The 19,246-nt window shown below is 40.0% G+C and overlaps 1 long non-coding RNA gene across 1 annotated transcript in view; it reads right to left on the bottom strand.

Annotated features, from left to right (window-relative positions):
* Window positions 1-10,207: 10,207 nt before the first annotated feature.
* LOC115298858 overlaps window positions 10,208-19,246 on the bottom strand; it is a 36,430-nt gene continuing 27,391 nt past the window's right edge. Inside the window, exon 3 of the long non-coding RNA XR_003911872.1 lies at window positions 10,208-10,345. This is a non-coding gene — a long non-coding RNA (uncharacterized LOC115298858). The remainder of the gene's footprint in view (window positions 10,346-19,246) is intronic.

Below are 19,246 nucleotides of genomic sequence, written 5' to 3'. Positions count from 1 at the left end.
AGTTGCGCGGGAGCCACCGCTCGCCCCGCCTCGCTCGCGTTCCTGCCTGCTCCCGCTCTCGGGCGGGCGGAATGTGGTCGCCTGCCCAGTGTGTGGTCCGTGGAGCCACCCGCTGCTAGGGACCCGGGACCCGCCCGCCTCTACCCCACCCATCCCACGCCAGCCTCGGCGGCGGGGCTGGGGACCCCAGCCTGGCGCCGAGCGCAGAGCGGCCGCCGCAGGTCCTGCGGACTTGGTGGGGGGTGGAGGCCCCGGGGGTGGAGGACGAGGAGGAAAGGCGGCCACCACCGGGGCGGACGTCTTTCTTCCCTACCTGAACACCTCCTGAGACCCCACAGCCCGGCCCTTCTGGTCTGCTCTCCCTGAGCCTCTGAAGTTAGCACTTGGAGGGAGAGAGCAATCTGATGGTGTCCAACGGGAACGAGAGCGCGGTGTCTGCCCGTTTGCTGGACCGAAGGGCAGAGAGAGTTCCGCCGGATCCGGAGGGCCAGGTGTCTAGGCCAGCAGTGGAGACCAAACCCAGGGTCGCCGGTCCTTCCCCTCCCAGCTGGTTCCCAGCAGCGAGGTGGTCAGGGATGGAGTAGACAACCCCGGAACCTTATAATGTGCTCTGCAGACTCTAATTCCTTTCTTCTCTGCTCAGCCAGTTCTTTCCTCCCCCACCTTACGCCTGCCGGTGTACATCAGATTATAGTTCCTTCCAAAGCTCACACCTTACCTAGCTCTGAATAACCACAGACACCCAGCCCACATCCCAGGACGGATATTTCAGAGTGTGAAGCCCAAACTTTGCTTGGTTTCAGAGTCTTTTGAAACTCTCAGCAAACCAGTTAGGAAAACACCTGCAAGTCCCCATCCTCCTTAAAGTAGAAAAACAAAAAACAAAAAAAGAACTAATCTTTGTGGAAGTGCTAGCACTGGGCAAAGGGAGGCTTGGGTGACCTTATTTGTCGCAGCTTTATGGAGGTGGAATTAGTCACATACCTCTTATAACATAAGAAATGGAGCCTCAACCAATGGGCACATTTCCGGACAGGTATGGCGTGGTTTCCATGAGGCTACTTCAGGAACAAGCCAGGAAAATGGCATCTAGATGGGAGAGGAGGCTAACCCTCCTGTTTGGCACAACACTGCAGAATCACTGCAACCAATCACCCTTATATGGGTATACATGTTTTTCTTCATTTTTTAATGATTTGTGGAAACCCAAAATGTAAGTCGAACTTCCCCAAATTTGCTCAGATTCATAAACCATGTGTCGGATATGTGGACACATGTATACAACTCTATAGTATTTGCATTCCTTCTGACTTGCTTAAATAGTGAAGATCAAGAGCATAACGCCGATTTACTTTGGAGTGATTCATTTAAACCCTGTCTTGAGGTCAGTTTGTTCGCTTTGAGGGGTGGGGGACCAGCTTTGCAAGGATAGATATTTCTTGACGGTTCACGTGATGGGCTGACCACAGATCAGGCCTACCAATTTAACAGTGGTATCAGAGATAGCAAGCACGTTTAACAGTTTCCTTAGCAACAAAATTATCAAAGATTTTGTTAATGGTACTAGTCTTTTATTTCCCAGATTGACTAAGTACTTTGTTTAATGGCATGTTTCAGAAGGGCATGCTTTTGGGGGGGGGGGGGAGATGTATTAGAGAGTGTAAGAGAAAAGAATAAATGATTTTCCACTTAAGTGAAGTTTATCTTTTTAAAATAATTTTTAAAATTCCTAAGGTGCCCAATTTTTACCAAATTTTTATTGATTTTCCAATAGTCTGTAGCATTTTTAAGTTATAGTCACCAATAACAATATAATATAACCTAGGTTTAAAAACAAATGGGGTGGGATGTGATCCATATTTTTCCAAGCGTTGTATTCATGATTTAATATGGTACATTGCTATATAATATAGTCTAGCTGCTCTAGGTACCTAACATACATTATACTCAGATTTTTACAACAAATGCTGAGGGAGATGGTGACTGTCTACATTTTAGAGAAGAGTCACAGTTTATGACTTGCCCAAGACCAGACCGGAACTTAATGCCAGAATGAAGTCAACCCTCCTTAGCCTTAATGATGTACTTTTCTGTTATCCAAAGCAGCCTTTCTTTTTTCTACAAAAGTTTACTGTTAATTTGCATAATGACTATATATGACTGAAGAAGTAAAATCACCTGTCCACAGTTTTCCATGTAACTAGTATATAGTAGCCTTCAGATTTGGAATCAGGGCCATCTGTTTCTCAAATCTGTGTTCTTGCCATTGGTCTCTATTACGTGACTGATTAAGAACTTAATGAAACATTTTACTTTTTCATCAGCTGTTCCCATCCACTTGACAGCGATGTTCTCAGATAGGTGCAATACACTCTCAAGTTTTTATACTCACTCCCTGAAGTGCAGGCTGTATCTCTAGCCCTGGATCACAATATCAAATGCAAAATGAAATGCAAGCACAACCAATGAGGGTGACATCACTATGGAAGTATCCTTGAATCCACTTAATTTCTCTTAAAATATACATCAGTCTAGATTGGCATGGGGGAAAGAGCATGGCCTCAAGATGGGAAAAGCTGCTCAAATGTTGGCTCTACTATCCAGGAGGAATGTAAGCAAATTCGTGCTGTGGAACTTTCTGAGCCCCAGTTTCCTCGTGTATAATGTGGTTAATAAAACCTACTTAGTTGGATTATTTTGTGGACTGTGACAATCCATGTAAAGGACAGCTCCCGTCACCTGGTAGCTGTTCAGTCAGTGGTAGGGATTAACACCCCTGTATCCTAGCACGGATTGAAGCTGCTGTATTTCACTCCATGTAGAGCTTACATGCCCATCATGATTAGTCATTGCTATCAGCGATTCATTCTTCATACAAACGTCTAATCCAGTGTTTAGCATCTTTAACTTTTGAATCACATCCTTTATTTGTAGTCCTGACTTAAAAACATTTGCTCACCTAATACAGTTTTTCCTTTGCTCCACTCTGCTTTTGTTTTGTTTTTTTAGAACTTCACTAGCCATATTGCAGTGAGTTGGGATTTGTAATTTTTGGCAAACACACTTTCCTGTTTTCTGCCTCCCCTGATTTCTCAGCCTTGCTTATCACTCAAGGGACCCTGACAATCCCAGTATCTTCCTACCACATACCTCACCCTTGACCAGATCTCTACTAGCTGTATCTTCTTCAAGGCCCAGCTTAAATGCTACCTCCTTCCTGAGCTCATATACCCCCCATTCTAAATCCTTTCTCAGTTTAGGGCACCTGGGTGACTCTGTCAGTTAAGGGTCTGACTCTTGATTTCAGCTCAGGTCATGAGCTCACAGGAGAGTGGGGCTCTGAAGTCATTCCTGACTTTTTAGCTTTTTCGTGTGCTGTTCCTTGCTCCATTTCTCTGGGGAGCTTGGACTGGGCTTCTGGTGTTCGTCTCAGAAGCCGCGAGTATTAGAGGAGCTTGGCTTCTTTGTGTACTGACTTTTAGCACCTGGAGCTCCTCGGCCCTGTGCGCTCCCTTCAACTCAAACTCATCCTCATCACCACTCAAACTCATCCTCACCACCTGTAGGTTTTGCATTAACTAGCGCGTTCTCTTCCCTTTCCTTCTCCCTCAAGCCTCCAATAATATATTTATTTTTCAACATCTTTTCTCTTTGATTTTTGAAGCCGCACTGAAACCTCCTTCAGGGCAGAGGCCATATCCGCCTTGTGCAGGTCTGTATCCACAGCACCTGCACAGCGCCTGGGACATAGCTGCTCAAGATACAGTCACAGGATAAATATCTAATGGTGTATGTGACAGTAACATTCCTAACCTACCAGCTGCGGTGGATCCTTTTCCTTTACGATTATTTTAAATTCTGATAATGGAATTTGATAATGTAACTAGAAGTTATTCTTAATAGGGTAATGACATATGTATATGGAAATATTTCCATATGTGATTGGAAATTAGGAGCCAACATTCTATAAAATATGAAGTCAGGACACCAAAATACATCCCAGGCAAATGTCACTAAATAAGCTAAATATAGGAAAACCCATGAGTCCTATGAGTTCATTCTATGTATTTGAAGACCTTGTCAGATCAATAAAAATTATTAAGTCTATAATTAAGTATATAATTCTTAAATATTGTTGAGGCTTAAGAAAGTTAGAAACTGGTTCAAATATCTTTTTTTTGAAACAGGAAAAACATAATAGAGGATTATTAAGCTAATTACACCCTGATTTTTTCAAAAGAACTATGAGAATAGCTTCTTTAGGAAAACACTGTCAGGCTAATTTGTATGATTTCCCTTGACCTTAGGTCCAGGATAAGGTCGTTATCCACAAAGTGAGGAAATACTGTCCAGCACACACAACTTTGTAGTTAATGCAAAGCTATGTGGATCTGTGTAACCAGAGGGTGGTTAAAGCTGAGGAGCTAGCTGCTGGAGGTGCGTCTAGGGTTTGGATCTGAGTTGAGGGTTTAGGTATTTTATCAACAAATCTGAGTGGCATAACAGAAAACATGAATCTGATATTTCTTTAAAGGGCTTCATGGCGAATAGAGCGGCGTGGTGTTGAAGTAAGGATTAGAAATGAGCTTGGCAAAATCAAATTAAAATAAAAGGAAAGGAAATAGTCAAAACTAAGCAGTACAATTTATTTAAGAAAAGTATAGGATTATATCTTGAAGAACAATAAAACAAGCCTACCATATGAATATGCCAGAGTTTTGTTTGGGTATGTTCATATTCTATATCTGACATATAAGAGAAAAGATTTCTAGTATGTCAGCTTGAAAATTCATTCTTACTAGGGCCATTATAAAAGTAATGGAGGGTCAGATATCATTGTGAGACCAGATAAAAAATGTGGGTTAAAGGTCACTAGATCTTGACTTACATTCGACAGTTTAACTGGGTCACTGGTAGCTGGTTTCCAAGGACAGGTCTTATCCCCACTCCATGTTATACAGGAGGCTAGCAAATGCAATAATGATGAAAAAAATTAAGACATAAAGATTAGGAAGGATGTAGCAAAAATATCTCTCCCTATGAACTTTGTGATTAGAAATTAGGATTCCAGGGGCATCTGGTGGCTCAGTTGGTTAAGTGTCTGACTCTTGACTTCAGCTCAGGTCATGATCTCACATTGTGAGTTTGAGCCCAGCATTGGGCTCTTCACTGACAGTGTGGAGCCTGCTTGGGATTCTCCCACTCTTTCTCTCTCTCCCATTCTCTCCATCCCCCTCTCCCTCCTCCCTCTTCCCCTCCCCAGTTCATGCTCTCTCTCTCTCTCTCAAAATAAATAAAAAATAGAAAAGAAAGGAATAGTATTCCATAATCTAAGAAATCTACAAAGCAGCAGTTAATAGTAAGTGCCTCACTAATCTGGTATTGAATTGCAGGTATTTAAAATTTACCCAAAAAGCTTAGAAGTAAATATGTTGTCCATCAGTATTTCAGTTATCCCTTGTACATAAACATTTAGATGATTTTACTTCTCCTGAGAGTGTATCTAACAATATAATCAAGTTAATAACATTTTACATATCCAGATGCCTGGGTGGCTTAGGTGGTTGAGCATCTGACTCTTGATTTCCGTTCAGGTCATGATCCTAGAGTTGTGGGAGTGAACCTCATGTGCAGCTTCATGCTGAGCGTGGAGCCTGCTTGAGATTCTCTCTCCCCCACCTCCCGACTCATGCTCTCTCTGTCTCTAAAATTAAAAAAAAATTTTTTTTAAATAACATCTTATTTACTTTTTTTTTTCACTTGATAGCTTTCCCCACAGTGTGATTGCAATAAACAGAGCATCCTACTGTTGACCTAATTAAGGAGTTAGGGAGCAAATCAATTAGAGCTAATGATTTCTAGCACCTTTATTACTTATGAATGCCATATTCTGGATTGTAGGAAAGGGAACAAACCTTTGAGGCTACCTAGATACTGTCTAGTGTGTATCAAATATGTTCTGAGTATAAAAAATCTCCTTTATTGCTTCATATTTGGAACATAGTCTTAATAGAACATTATAATATGTTGTCAGATAAGAATATAGATGCTCAATGATAAGAGAAGCCATATTGTTGGCAGTCATGTTTACTAACAACTAAACCAGAAAGTTATAAAACATGTCAAAATTTTAATGTCTCTAGAGGCCAGGAATCTCTTATTATTCTGCATGTTTGATTTCTGTTATTTATAATTTTGGAATACCAAAAAGCAGTACAAAAGCAAAAAAGCTAATTGACCCTTTTGAAATAATACATTGGGCTGGATGAAGAAAAAAGATAACTTGCTATCTGGGTAGGATATAAGTAAATGATTTTATAGCTTCATACTGAGAAAAGGTTATCTCAAAAATAATTTTTCTTTTAAGGCACCTGGGTGGCTTAGTCAGTTAAGCATTTGACTCTTGATGTTGGCTCAGGTCAGGATCTCATGATTGAGCACGGAGCCCACTTGGGATTCTTTTCTCCCTCCCTCTGTCTCTGCCCCTCCCCCCATAAGTAAATAAACTTTAAAACATACGGGGCGCCTATGTAGTTCAGTCGGTTAAGCGTCAGGCTTCAGCTCAGGCCATGATCTCATGGTTCATGGGGTCGAGCCCCGCATTGGGCCTAGTGCTGACAGCTAGCTCAGAGCCTGGAGCCTGCTTCACATTCTGTATCTCCTTCTCTCTCTGACCCTCCCCTGCTCATGCTGTCTGTCTCTCTCAAAAATAAATTAAAAACATGAAATTTTTTTAAATAATAATTTTTCTTTCTCAGTTACCTATTATCTATTATGCTATGTTAAAAAAATAATTTTATCTCAGTATATGTTATTTATCATATAAATCACATAAGCTAAGCAATGGAGGTGACAGTATTTAAAATGGGAAACTTTACTTTTTGAGATAACATTAATTTTATAAAGCATGTTATAAAGCAGTGTTTATAATCATTATATGAACGTTATGAAGGATAAATTTTTATATATGATATGTAAATTTAAACTATCACATGATAGTATTTTGTCAAAGATTATTCATTATCTAATTGTTTCTAATGTTTGTTTATTTTGAGAGAGAGCACACGTGCACATGTGTGCACACAGGGAAGGGGCAGAGAGAGAAGAGAGAAAGAGAATCCCAAGCAGGCTTCATGCTTGATCTCATGAACCGCGTGATCATGACTTGAGCCGAAATCAAGAGACAGATGCTTAACCCACTTGAGCCACCCAAGTGCCTCTTATTCATTATTGAATTTTAATATTAGTCCCAAGCCTTAGAATGAACTATCTTGAATTACAACTTACATTGCCATTTAAAAATAGTATAATCACTATTTATATTAAAAATACACTGGGGTGCCTGGATGGCTCAGTCGGTTAAATGTCTAGCTTCGGCTCAGGTCATGATCTCATGGTTCCTGAGTTCAAGCCCTGCATCGGGTTCTGTGCTGACAGCTCAGAGCGTGGAGCCCGCTTTGGATTCTGTCTCCCTCTCTATGCCCCTCCCCACACTCACACTCTACCTCTCTCTCTCAAAAATAAATAAACATTTTTAAAATTTAAAAATATACATATCAAAGAAATACAACAACCATTGTTTCATGTTACTGCAGCATTGCCCAAAATTTACAACCATTGTTAAACAGACACTGGTTATAATTCACTTTTGAACACGTCTATAAGTAAATTTTTAGTGTAAAATGATGTGATTTATGCAATAAATATAAGGAATCTAGTAACTTTCAATTAAATATACATCTTATCAGAGAACAGATCAGTCATGCATAAGCTAAAATACATTTTAACAACTTAATTGAGATAGAAGCTACATTCTGTAACATTTGTATAAAGTATTCAATTCAGTGGTTTTTTAGTCCAGTTACAGAATTCCTCACAATAATCTAATTTTACAACATTTTCATCACTCCAAAAAAAACCTGTACCCATTGACTATCACTCCCCACCATGCCCTCCCACTTCTCCTCCTCCCCAGCTGTAGGAAGCCAACCAATCTGTTTTCTGTATCTATAGATTTGCCTATTCCAGACATTCATGTAAATGGTATCCTACAATATGTGATCTTTTGTGACTGTCATCTTTCACTTAGCATACACTTGAGGTGTATCCATGTTGTAATATCTGTCAGTAGTCCTTGACTTGGTACTGCCAAATAATATTTTGTTGTATAGATATGCCATTATTTTTTTATCCATTTATTAGTTGCTGGCCATTTAGAATGTTATGAGAAATAATGCTCCTATGAATGTTCACATACAAGTTTCTCTGTGGACATAGGTCTTCATTTCTCTACTGGTTAGATGCATGTAGAAACAGTTGCTGGGTTGTATGTAACTGCGTGTGTAAAATTTTGTTGTGAGTTTGATGTAAATGAGTATAATTTTTACAGTAAAATCAGGGCTAAGACATTGAACTGTCTTTTTCATGAAAATTAACAAAATAGTTTAATTTGTCTAAGTATTTGTCATCAGAAATATTCATTGAACTTTGAATTTTAATATAAGTCAACCACAGTTGGCAAAGTACTGTTAAAGCACTACCAAATCTCTTTAAATTTTGGAATAACGGTTCTGGTTAAGAACTATAAAAAGGCCTTCTGAAGGCTGATGACACAACTATTTGTATATTTTCTAGTTCCTTATCCTTAGTGACCGGACACCACCCGTTAACGCCAAACTTTCCTTTTGTGCATTTTTTTCCTCTTTTTATTGTAGGGTGGAAGGGGATATTTTTCATATTCCCTTAGTCTGGAAATATGTAAGTGTTTATTAGCTTCTGCCTAAAAAAAGTGAACTCCATTCATTTGAAAGTCTACAGTCTTGTTAGTTTCCCGTTGGAAAGAGGGAAAGTCACCTATAAAAGTAAAATACCTCTCATTGGTTAACAAATATTTTCAGGCACTGCTCTTTTGCCTAGGATGGTGATGGGGAGGTTATCTTGGTAACTTGGATCTGTTTCAGTCTATTTAGTGCTATTTTTTAAATTCATTGTCAGACCAAGACCTGGTAGCAATTCCCCCTGACCTTTTGTCTTCACACCCTTGTAAAATCACCCAGACAGATTTCCCTTTTCCCTTCCTTTCAGAGTGAATCTATTTGTTTAAGGAGGTAGTCTCCTGATACCCAAAAGAAGAACTCCTGCAACCACTGAATCTTCATTCGTAGAGGTGTTCTGAGCAAGTGGGAAGCTAATGCCTAGTAGGGGCCCAAAGGACTCACCATAAAAGCAGAACACTTTAAATAACCACTTCCAGTTACAGGCAAATGAACAGAAAACCCCTGAATAAATTCCTACATGCAATTTTAACTGTTAGGCAAATGTAAATATATGCACAAACCCACTTCAAGCAAAACACAGAATAAGCCTTCTGTGAATGTTGTCAAAGGATAATTTTCAAAAAGTTGAACATGACTCTTATTATTGTACGAACATGTCAAAGATTTATTCAGATTCTTCATAAAGAAGCCAGCAGGTTCAGAGAGCGTTCAAGGAACTATCTGAAAAAAGAATGTTAGAAAAGCATTTCTCAGATACAATAACTAGGTAGAATCCTTAAGGGCTATATTTTAAAAACCACAACAATGTTTGTTTTTTCTACTGGACAAAATATACAAACAAGTCTGGAATTTAATCCGCAATAATTAGCAAGTCAGAGAAAAGTATATTCCCTGTGGGTGAGCCAGTTAAGCAGTTCTTTAATATTGCACTGAAAGGGTGTACTGTCTTCCCTTTGTCTCATGTCTAAGTGTTAGATACTTTGTTTCTTAACAATGCATACTTTTGCTCATCCTAAACTTTCTTCCTAAGGGCTTTGATTGTTTCTTAGTAAAATAACAGACACTCAGCCATGGAATATGTCAAATACAAAACACTGGCCATAGAAATCCTCAAACTTCAAACATGGGTTCTACACTTAACTTCTCTTCTTGGGCATCCTTTGTGTCGCTCAGATATCAGTATACCTCTCTAACCTCATTCTGGGTAAGAGTTCTATTTTAACTTCAACTGCAGCCAATTCTTAGGGCCCAAGCTGCTTTCCAGGCTCTCAACTTGGATAGCAGGTCATCTAAGCCTAGTAGGAGGAGAATCCTTTCAGATAGCCATTAGACTTTGACAATGAAGTGCTCAAATTGCCATATTGCAGCAAAAACTCCAAGGCTCAGGAAGAGAAAAACATACAGGATCTCAACGGCATACTTGCCTCGAAGGTCCTTGATCCAAAGGCTACCCACAGCTCTGCTTCTTTTGAGATAAGTCAGTCTCCATTGAAACTTCAAGAACCGCTATACTAGGAGTTGGCAAACTGTGACCCATGTAGTTTGGGTCTGCAACTTGTTTTTTTAATCTGAAAATGAGATTGCTGAAATGAGATTTTACCTTTTGGAAGGGTTGTTTAAAAATAATATACAACACAGACTATATGTGATCTGGAAAGCGTAAATATTTACTCTCTCTCTCTTTATAGAACAAGATTACTTACCTCTACATTTACAAAAAAAAATGACAACTTCATTGTTAGTGTGTAACAAACTTCTTGCAAGGGAAAGGCTCATGCGTAGGCTAAAGATTTGCTCTTGGTAGGGACATTTTATGGGAGAAGAGAATGGTTAGAAAAGCATTCGATTCAAGGCACGTGGGTGGTTCAGTCGGTTAAGCGTCAGACTTCGGCTCAGGTTATGATCTTGTGGATGGTGAGTTTGAGCCCCGCGTCGGGCTCTGTGCTGACAGCCAGCTCAGAGCCTGGAGCCTGCTTTGGATTCTGTGTCTCCTTCTCTCTCTGCCCTTCCCCCACTCATGCTCTGTTTCTCTCTGTCTCCATAATAAATAAACATAAAAAAATAAAAAAGCATTCGATTCAACATCAAAAGAAAATAATATGTGTTAAAGGCCACTAAACTTGGTTGACAGCCAGTCAACTGTGTGGGGGTGGTAACTAATTTCCCAGAACAAGTCTTAATGTCATTAAAGTTCATGCAACTCAACTACTTAAGCATTGTATCAAAAGCACATTTCTTTCTGGGAGGAGGTTGCAAATTATATCAGACAAACGGGTTAGGAACAATTTTTCTTTTACAAGGCAATGTATTGTATGTTTTAAAAACATACCCAGGGATGCAGTAAAAGAAAAGTAGCCTCTGGGAACCTCTGACACCACACTAGCTCTTACAGTTTAAGTTAGGGCACACAAATAAATAGGAAGACGAAGAATTTGGAAGGAAGTCAGAAGACCATCACAAAGAGGATTAAATTAAAGCATTGAAAAACTGAATCTATGTGAAAAAAATGAAAAGAATTGGGATGTTTCAACTAAGATGAAGAGGACAAGGAGAAACGTAACAATTACTGCCAAGGGTATAAAGGGGTCTTCAACTGAGTGTGAAGGGTGATTGTACACTCTTCTCAAAACAGGTAAAAATTTAATCTGTGGCATGAGGATGACATCAAGCCATCAGCCTTTACACGAATTTTCATAGAGGTCGGGTCTTTAAGATACTTTAAAAATAGAGTATCGTTGGGGCTGTCTGCCATGGGTTGAATATGGTCTTGCCTGAAATAATCCCTTGAGATCATGTATTTTTCATTTAAGATGCAGACCACCAGATCTGCTATCCTTTGAGGAGATTAAAAACCAGCTACTACCCCTGAAGACTTACTCTGTGGTAGAGGGGGTAAGGTAAACAAATATATGCATGGCAAACAAAGGTAAGGGGTAGTACTACCACACGGGGACAAGGAAGTCTTTGCATGTATTGAATTATCTGGAAAAGGAAACAATTAAAAATATACTTCAGAAGGCAAAGACCTGGACTGGGGGAGGGAGCCATCCCTATCTGAGGAAAGTGCAGTCCAGGCAGAGGGAACAGCAGACATAAAGGTGTATCCTCGGCTTGATGGAGGAACGCAAGAAGGCTAGAGCGGGAGGAGGGCACCGAGCAAGGGGGACAGTAGCAGTTATTAAGCGATGATGTAAGCTCGTGGAGGGTCTTTTCCATTTCCTTATAAAGGATTTCTGTTGTTGTTGTTTTTAAGTAATCTCTACACCCAGTGTGGGGGTCAAAGTCACAATCCAGGGATCAAGAGTCACGTGCTCTGACTGAGCCAGCCAAGCACCCTCCCTTTTTTAAATATTTATTTGTTTTGGGGAGAGTGCAAAAGGGGGAGGGGTAGAGTGAGGGCGACAGAAGATCTGAAGTGGGCTTTGCACAGACGGAAGCAGTGACAGCGGCCAGCCAGATACGGGGCTCAAATTCAGGAACTGTGAGATCCTGACCTGAGCTGACATCATTGACATTCAACCAACTTAGTCACCCAGGTGCTCCAGCACCTCCCCTTTTTTTTTTTTTTTTAAGATTTTACTTTTGTCCACTCCTACTTTGAGTGAGATGAGGAGCCTTTAGAGGATTGTGAGGAAATGAGGGTCAAAATCTGACTTGACTTTTAAAAGTATCACTCTGGCAGCAGTGCAGAGAAGGCTTTAGCCAATTTTTTGGCCCCAGGGCCCTTCACTCTTAAGAAATTACTGAAGACCCCCAGAGAGCTTTGTGTGGCTTATATCTGTAGACATTTACCATATTAGGAATTTAAAACTAAGTTTTTATTTTAAAACAACATTAATAAAGCCACTACATGTTAACACAGAGAACATTTTTTAATGAAAATAACTATGTTTTCACCCAAGAAAGAGAAAATGACAGTGTTTATATTTTTACAATTTCCTCAGTGTCTGGCATTCAGTCTGTTCACTATCACTGTCATGCAGCTTCTAAAAAACTTCCCTGTGTACTCATGAGAAAATGAGAATGAGAATTAAAAAGGCAGGTAATGTGTAGTATTCTTTGAACTCACTGATTTCCTGAAAAGGCACACTTTGAGAAACAGACACAGGAAGAGACTAGATTACAGTGGGCAAGCAGGCAGGCATGGAGGCTCTTAGGAAGCAGTGCAGTAAACCCCATGATATATGTGGGTGGCCCAGGTCAAGAAATGATCCTCTTCTGGAGATACTGAAAATAAAGGTGGACCCAAGGGGTTTGCAGACACAGTAGACCTGGATTTGAGGGAATAAAGTCAGAATTCAAGGGTTTGGAGGAAAGGACCTGAAATGTAGACGACTGTGGGAAGAGCAGATTAGGGTTGAAATGAAGGATTCTTCTTTGGACTTATGGATTTTGAAATGCCTATGAAACATCCAACTGTAAATGTCAAGTCTATAGCTGGATATTTAAGTCTGGGATTTAAGGGAGGGATTTTTAAATTACCTTTACATCCCTCAGTACTTTGCTTATTTGTTTCAAGTTATTATTTAAATTCTAGTTAACATATAGGGTAGTATTGGTTTCAGGAGTAGAATTTAGTGACTTACATACAACGCCCAGGGCTCATCACAAGTGCCTCCTTTATACCCATCACCCATCTAGCCCATCCCCCACCCATCTCCCTCCATCAACCCTCCACTTGTTCTTTATAAATGAAAAGTCTCTTATGGTTTGCTTCTCTCTCTTTTTTTAACCCCTTCCCCTATGTTCATCTGTTTTGTTTCTTAAATTTCACATGTGAGCCTAAGGTTTCTGAATGTTTCAGTGTCTAAAATCTATTTATTCTGCTCTCAGAATTGAAAGTTATTTTGGCTGGATATTGAACTCTAAATGAACAATTACTTTTGGAGGCACCAGGTGGCTCAGTCAGTTAAGCATTGGACTCTTGATGTCAGCTCAGGTCCTGATCTCAGGATCATGAATTCAAGCCCTGCATTCAAAACAACAACAAAATCAGTTTCACTAAGAATTCTAAAGGTTGTTTTGTTTTTTTTTTAACCATTATCTTCTGGTATTCAGTGTTGTTACTGAAAAGTCTAATATTGGCCTGAGTTTTGTATCTTTCTACGTAATCCTCTAACCTCCTCTCCCACGGAAGCTTTTAGGATCTTCTCTTTATACCTAGGTATTTATATGCATTCATTGTGCTGGACACTTTAGTTAGTCTTTTTTAATATTGAGTCTCATATCCTGTAATTTGGGAAAATTTTCTTGTGATAATTCCCTGCTCATTTTATCTTTTTACTCCTCACAAATAAGATTTCTGTTTTCAGCTATGAGACCTGGAATCTATATTTCTTTTTTTTTTTTTTTGCCTTTTTGACTTCACAGTGAATTTCTTCAGTGTTATAATCTAACCCTTAGATGGACATTTTTATTATCTTGCTTTTAATTTCCAAGTTTCTTCTAATGTGTTTATCTTATGGACACAGTATCTTCTGCTAGCGCTATGAAAATATTAAATATAGGTTGGAGTCTTTTAAATGTGATCTGTTACTATCTGCTTTGTATACTTCTCTTGCTTTTGGTTTTTCTATGCGTTCATTCACTCTTAATTATGGGTTTGTTTAGGTCTGTCATCAGGGTCGGAGGCATTCCCCAGATGGCCAGTCATCTAAAATATTGTGCTCATATTTAAAATAGTAATGAAGCATAGCAGGATGCCTGGGTGGCTCAGTCAGTTAAGCCTCCAGCTTTGGCTCAGGTCATGATCTCACGGTTTGTAGGTTCGAGCCCTGCGTCAGGCTCTGTGCTGACAGCTAGCTCAGAGCCTAGAGCCTGGAGCCTATCTTTGGATTCTATATGTTCCCCTCTCTCTGACCCTTCCCTACTCACGCTGTCTCTCTCTCTGTCTCTCTCTCAAAAATTAATGAAACATTTAAAAAATTGTAAATAATAATGAAGCATAGAGAGCTGTTTAGGAGCATTGTGTGAATTGTATAGTTTTTCCACCAAAGAGCTTCACAATAGGTGTTAAGATGCTAAGCAGCCTTGTTTTGGAAGGCTTCCACTTAGATGACATTGAGTCAGGATTACAATATATCACATCTCACTGCCTTTCAGGATCATGTCTACATCATTTTTATTGCCCATGCAACCCAGTAGTGTGTGCGTGCATGTGTGTGTGTGTGTGTGTGTGTGTGTGTGTGTGTGTGTATAATAGTGTGTATTGGCTGAACACATAGGTGTGTGGCTCAGTTTTATTATTGTAACAAGCACCAGGGCAGTAAGACTAGTCTAATACTATAATCAGAAGTAGAATTAGTCTAGAACCTTGAACTTGCCGTCTAATGTTCTTTCTACAACTAATGCTCTTCATACTTTCCATCAGAGACTCCCTTCAGCTCGAAGAGATTTTTCAGAAATCAGACTTTCAGAATTTCAGCTTATTTCAGAAATCTGGAATAGAGCCAAAGCATTTGGTTTGAAGCACCAGATTTCACTTAGTATGTTGTATTTTAACGCTAAAACGCACATTAAACCACATTCTTGTTGGTTTTAACATAACACTTTTTTTTCATCCAAAATCGTTGAGTAAAGTCTGTGCCTGGAAAATATGTCCTGTGTGTCCTATGGCTCCTCCTCCTCCCCAGTTGGCATGCGTTCACCTTTTCCAGTGTGAGCAGTGCCACATGCGACCAAAGAGTGAAGATATGCATGCAAGTACTGTCAGAGCCTCTGCCTTCTCCATCCCTAATAGTGACTTAAACAAGGAAGGACATTCTCTCTCATACTAGTAGGGACGTAGCCGTGTGGGTCTGTGATGTCGAGAGTTCATCCTCCATGTGTCTTGATGCTCCGCTGTTGCTGTCGCGTATCCCTCACCGGTCTGATAGAAGACCCTCAATACTCAACCTTCATCCCAGCTCAGAAGAGAGGAAGACGGTATGTTGAGGGTAAACTCCTTGCTTTTAAGAACACAGCTCAGAATTGACTCTATATTTCCTCTTTGTATTTCACTGGCCAGAACGAAGTCACATGGTCACCTCTGCCTGCAAGGGGGCTGGAATAGGTACTCCTCTACTAGGTAAAAAGGAGAGACTGGATATTGGAAGAGAGTAAGGGACCTCTCCCACCATGGTGCTGCCGTCTGCTAGCTGGGGGCACAAGGAGCATAGGAGCACAGCAGCTGACTGTGCTGTGGACCCAGAAAGGCAGCTGTGTTCACAGCTGGCAGCCAGCAGATGAACCGCCTTCCCAAAGTGCTGTGTTCCTCACACTAGCAGGTCTAACCACCTGCAGGTGTGCATTTGGGATGGGCCTTTGTTCTTAAGGTCAGCTATTCAGTTGACCTTATCGTTACCATTATCATGAAGATTTCCTTAAACTGCATCCTACTGTAGAGATGCTAGGTGCTGCGTCAGCTCCGGGAGCCACAGAGTCTCTGGAGAATCTAGCAGACTTGTACACCCGGGACCTGTGCATGTGCAGACGTCTACTTCAAGAACTGGGGCAGGTTGGCATTTTCATGGCGTTTTGTTTCAATATATCCATGCAACAAGGACAGATAACACATGGAATTAGAGATGGTTGATTTGAAGAAACTGGTCTTTCTTTTTAATTTTTTTAACATTTATTAATTTTTGAGAGACAGAGACAGCATGAGCCGGGGAGGGGCAGAGAGGGGGAGACACAGAATCTGAAGCAGGCTCCAGGCTCTGAGCCATTAGCATAGAGCTCGATTCAGGGCTTGAACCCACAAACCATGAGATCATGACCTAAGCCAAAGTCGGACACCCAACTAACTGAGCCACCCAGGCTCCCCAGAATCTGGTCTATCTTGAGGCAAGGAGAAAAATTAGCAAATGTTTTAAAGAAGTCACCACAATTGGGGGGTATTTTTTAGGTACGTTCTATGAATAATAGATATAGAGAAACAGAGTAAATAGGGTTTTTGAAGATCCAGAATGTTCCCAAGAGAGAAGCCTAGCTAATATTTTAATTAAATAATGAGGTTGATAATTGTCATATTTACTGCCAGGCACTTTTCTAAGTATGCATAATTTAAAGAGATTGGCACAGAGCTAAATTTCAGACCCACTATAAGTTTCTAGCTGTAAAATCTGCACTGTAACCAGTACATTGCATTGAACAAAATGGTAAGTAGAGATGACTTTTATTTTTATTTCTTAGATTAATATGGCTGTTTATGACTAAGTTTAGAGTTCCGGGAATGTAGATGTTCAAAGACATAATATATACATACAAGGTAATAACAGGAATATTTTTATTAGTTTTATTATGGGTATATACTGTTTTGGACTAAGGACTTTATATCACCCTAGATGTGCACAACAGCTGTAATCACTTCACAGAGAAGGAAATTTATAGAAACTACCTTTTAAATTTTATATCAAAATACTATTAAAATCATGCCAGTGTCCTAGGTCCACCTAGGTGTGGTAGTGGGTTCAGTCAGCAGTGGCCATTGTGGTTTAGAAGGAAGAAAATGGGGAACATGGGTGATGGGCATGGAGGAGGGCACTTGTTGGGATGACCACTGGGTGTTATATGGAAACCAACTTGACAATAAACTATAATAAAAAAATAATAAAAGGAAGATGCTTAATATGACAGCATGCCTCTGCAGAAATTTTCAGGGGGTCTATTATTCTAAAAAGGAGGAAAAAATTTGACACCCGAACTAGAGCCATGCACAAAGGACCATATCACATTAGAATTTTTTTTTTTAATGCGAGAGAGAGGAGAGATTGCATGTGCACAAGTGGGAGGTGGGGGCAGAGAGAGAGAGAGAGAGAAAATCTCAAGCAGGTTCCATGTTCATCAGGGAGCCTGACTTAGGGCTTAATCACACTACCCTGAGATCATGACCTGAGCCGAAATCAAGAGTCAATCAACCAACTTAGCCACCCAGGCGCCCCTAGAATATTTTATACACAAAACCAGAAATGTTGTAGGTGAGGCAATAAGGCGTGTTATCAGTGTTAAGCTCAAACATATTTCTAGTGAATCTCAGGAATGTAAGTGTATGACTGAGGGCATCTTTACGTTTACCCAGCTGCACTGAGATGTCATTTAACTGAAATATGCTATGCTTTCCAGAAGTCCCCTTGTGCCACATCCAAATACAAGCAGAATAGATCCCTTATATGAGGAAACCACAGATCTTGAAAACAGTGGTGTTCCTTGATGTTCTTTGGCCACACTACTGTTTGGTTTAACTAACGTTTCTGGTAATGGAATTGCCCAAGTCTCCGAATTAGTTTGCTTAGAATTTTTATGTTTCTGCCAGACCTCTTCCTGTTGACATATTCAAACTGAATCAAAATTATTTGTGTGACATCATAAGCAGTGTATAGCATTGAAAAACAGTCTAAGAGTCTGATATATTAATTAATTTATTTGGATGTGTTTGCCTGGAAACATGGAATGAAGCCTGTTGTAAAATATATTTATTTTTAGAATACAATCTGAAAAAGAGTTAGAAAATGTGTAACCTCCATAATGTATTAAAATAGTCATCCATCAGGGCACCTGGGTGGCTCAGTCCTTTGAGCATCTGGCTTTGGCTCATGCCGTGATCTAGCTCAGAGCCTGGAGCCTGCTTCGGATTCTGTGTCTTCCTCTTTCTCTGACCCTCCCCTGCTCACACTGTCTCTCTCTCTCTCTCAAAAATAAATGAAATTAGAAAAAAATTTTTTTAAATAGCCATCCACCATCTCGCAACATCTTGTACTCCAACAAAGACGTTTGTTTAGTGGAAGTGGGGAAGGTAGAGGAACACAGGGTTTTAAAAATAGACAGCTATGTCCTCACTTTTAAAGTCCCCTGCAATTAGCACATTCTTATCAATAAGATTGTTTCTGTCTGTGATTAATTGTTTTATGTATTTGGGCGCTCCTGAATTTGGCACATAGATATTTATAATTGTTAGCTCTTCCTGATGGAGAGACCCTGTAATTATTATATAATGTCCTTCTTCATCTTTTGTTACTGCCTTTACTTAAAAGTCCAGCTTGTCCAATATAAGTATGGCTACTCCAGCTTTCTTTTGGCTTCCAGTCGCATGATAGATATTTCTCCATCCCTTTACTTTCAACCTGAAGGTATCTTCAGTCTAAAATGAGTCTGTAGACAGCAAATAGATGGATTTTGTTTTTTATCCATTCTGCTACCCTGTGTCATTTGGTTGGAGCATGCAGTCCATTTACATTCAGTGTTATTATTGAAAAGTGTGGGTTTAGAGTCATTGTGTTCTCTGTAGAATTCATGTTTATAGTGGTGCCTCTGGCACCTAATATTCTTTGCAACATTTCCCTCATAGAGTCCCTCTTAGGATTTCTTGTAGGGCTGGTTTGGTGGTCATGAATTCTCTCAATTTTTGTTTATTTGGGAACACCTTTATCTCTCCTTCTATTCTAAATGACAGGCTTGCTGGATAAAGGCTTCTTGGCTGCATGTTTTTTCTG

Source organism: Suricata suricatta, chromosome 8, assembly GCF_006229205.1.
Source record: "Suricata suricatta isolate VVHF042 chromosome 8, meerkat_22Aug2017_6uvM2_HiC, whole genome shotgun sequence".
Classification (NCBI taxonomy): Eukaryota; Metazoa; Chordata; class Mammalia; order Carnivora; family Herpestidae; genus Suricata; species Suricata suricatta.
The sequence above is the reverse complement of the archived record's forward strand: the minus strand, read 5'-3'. Positions and strand labels throughout refer to the sequence as shown.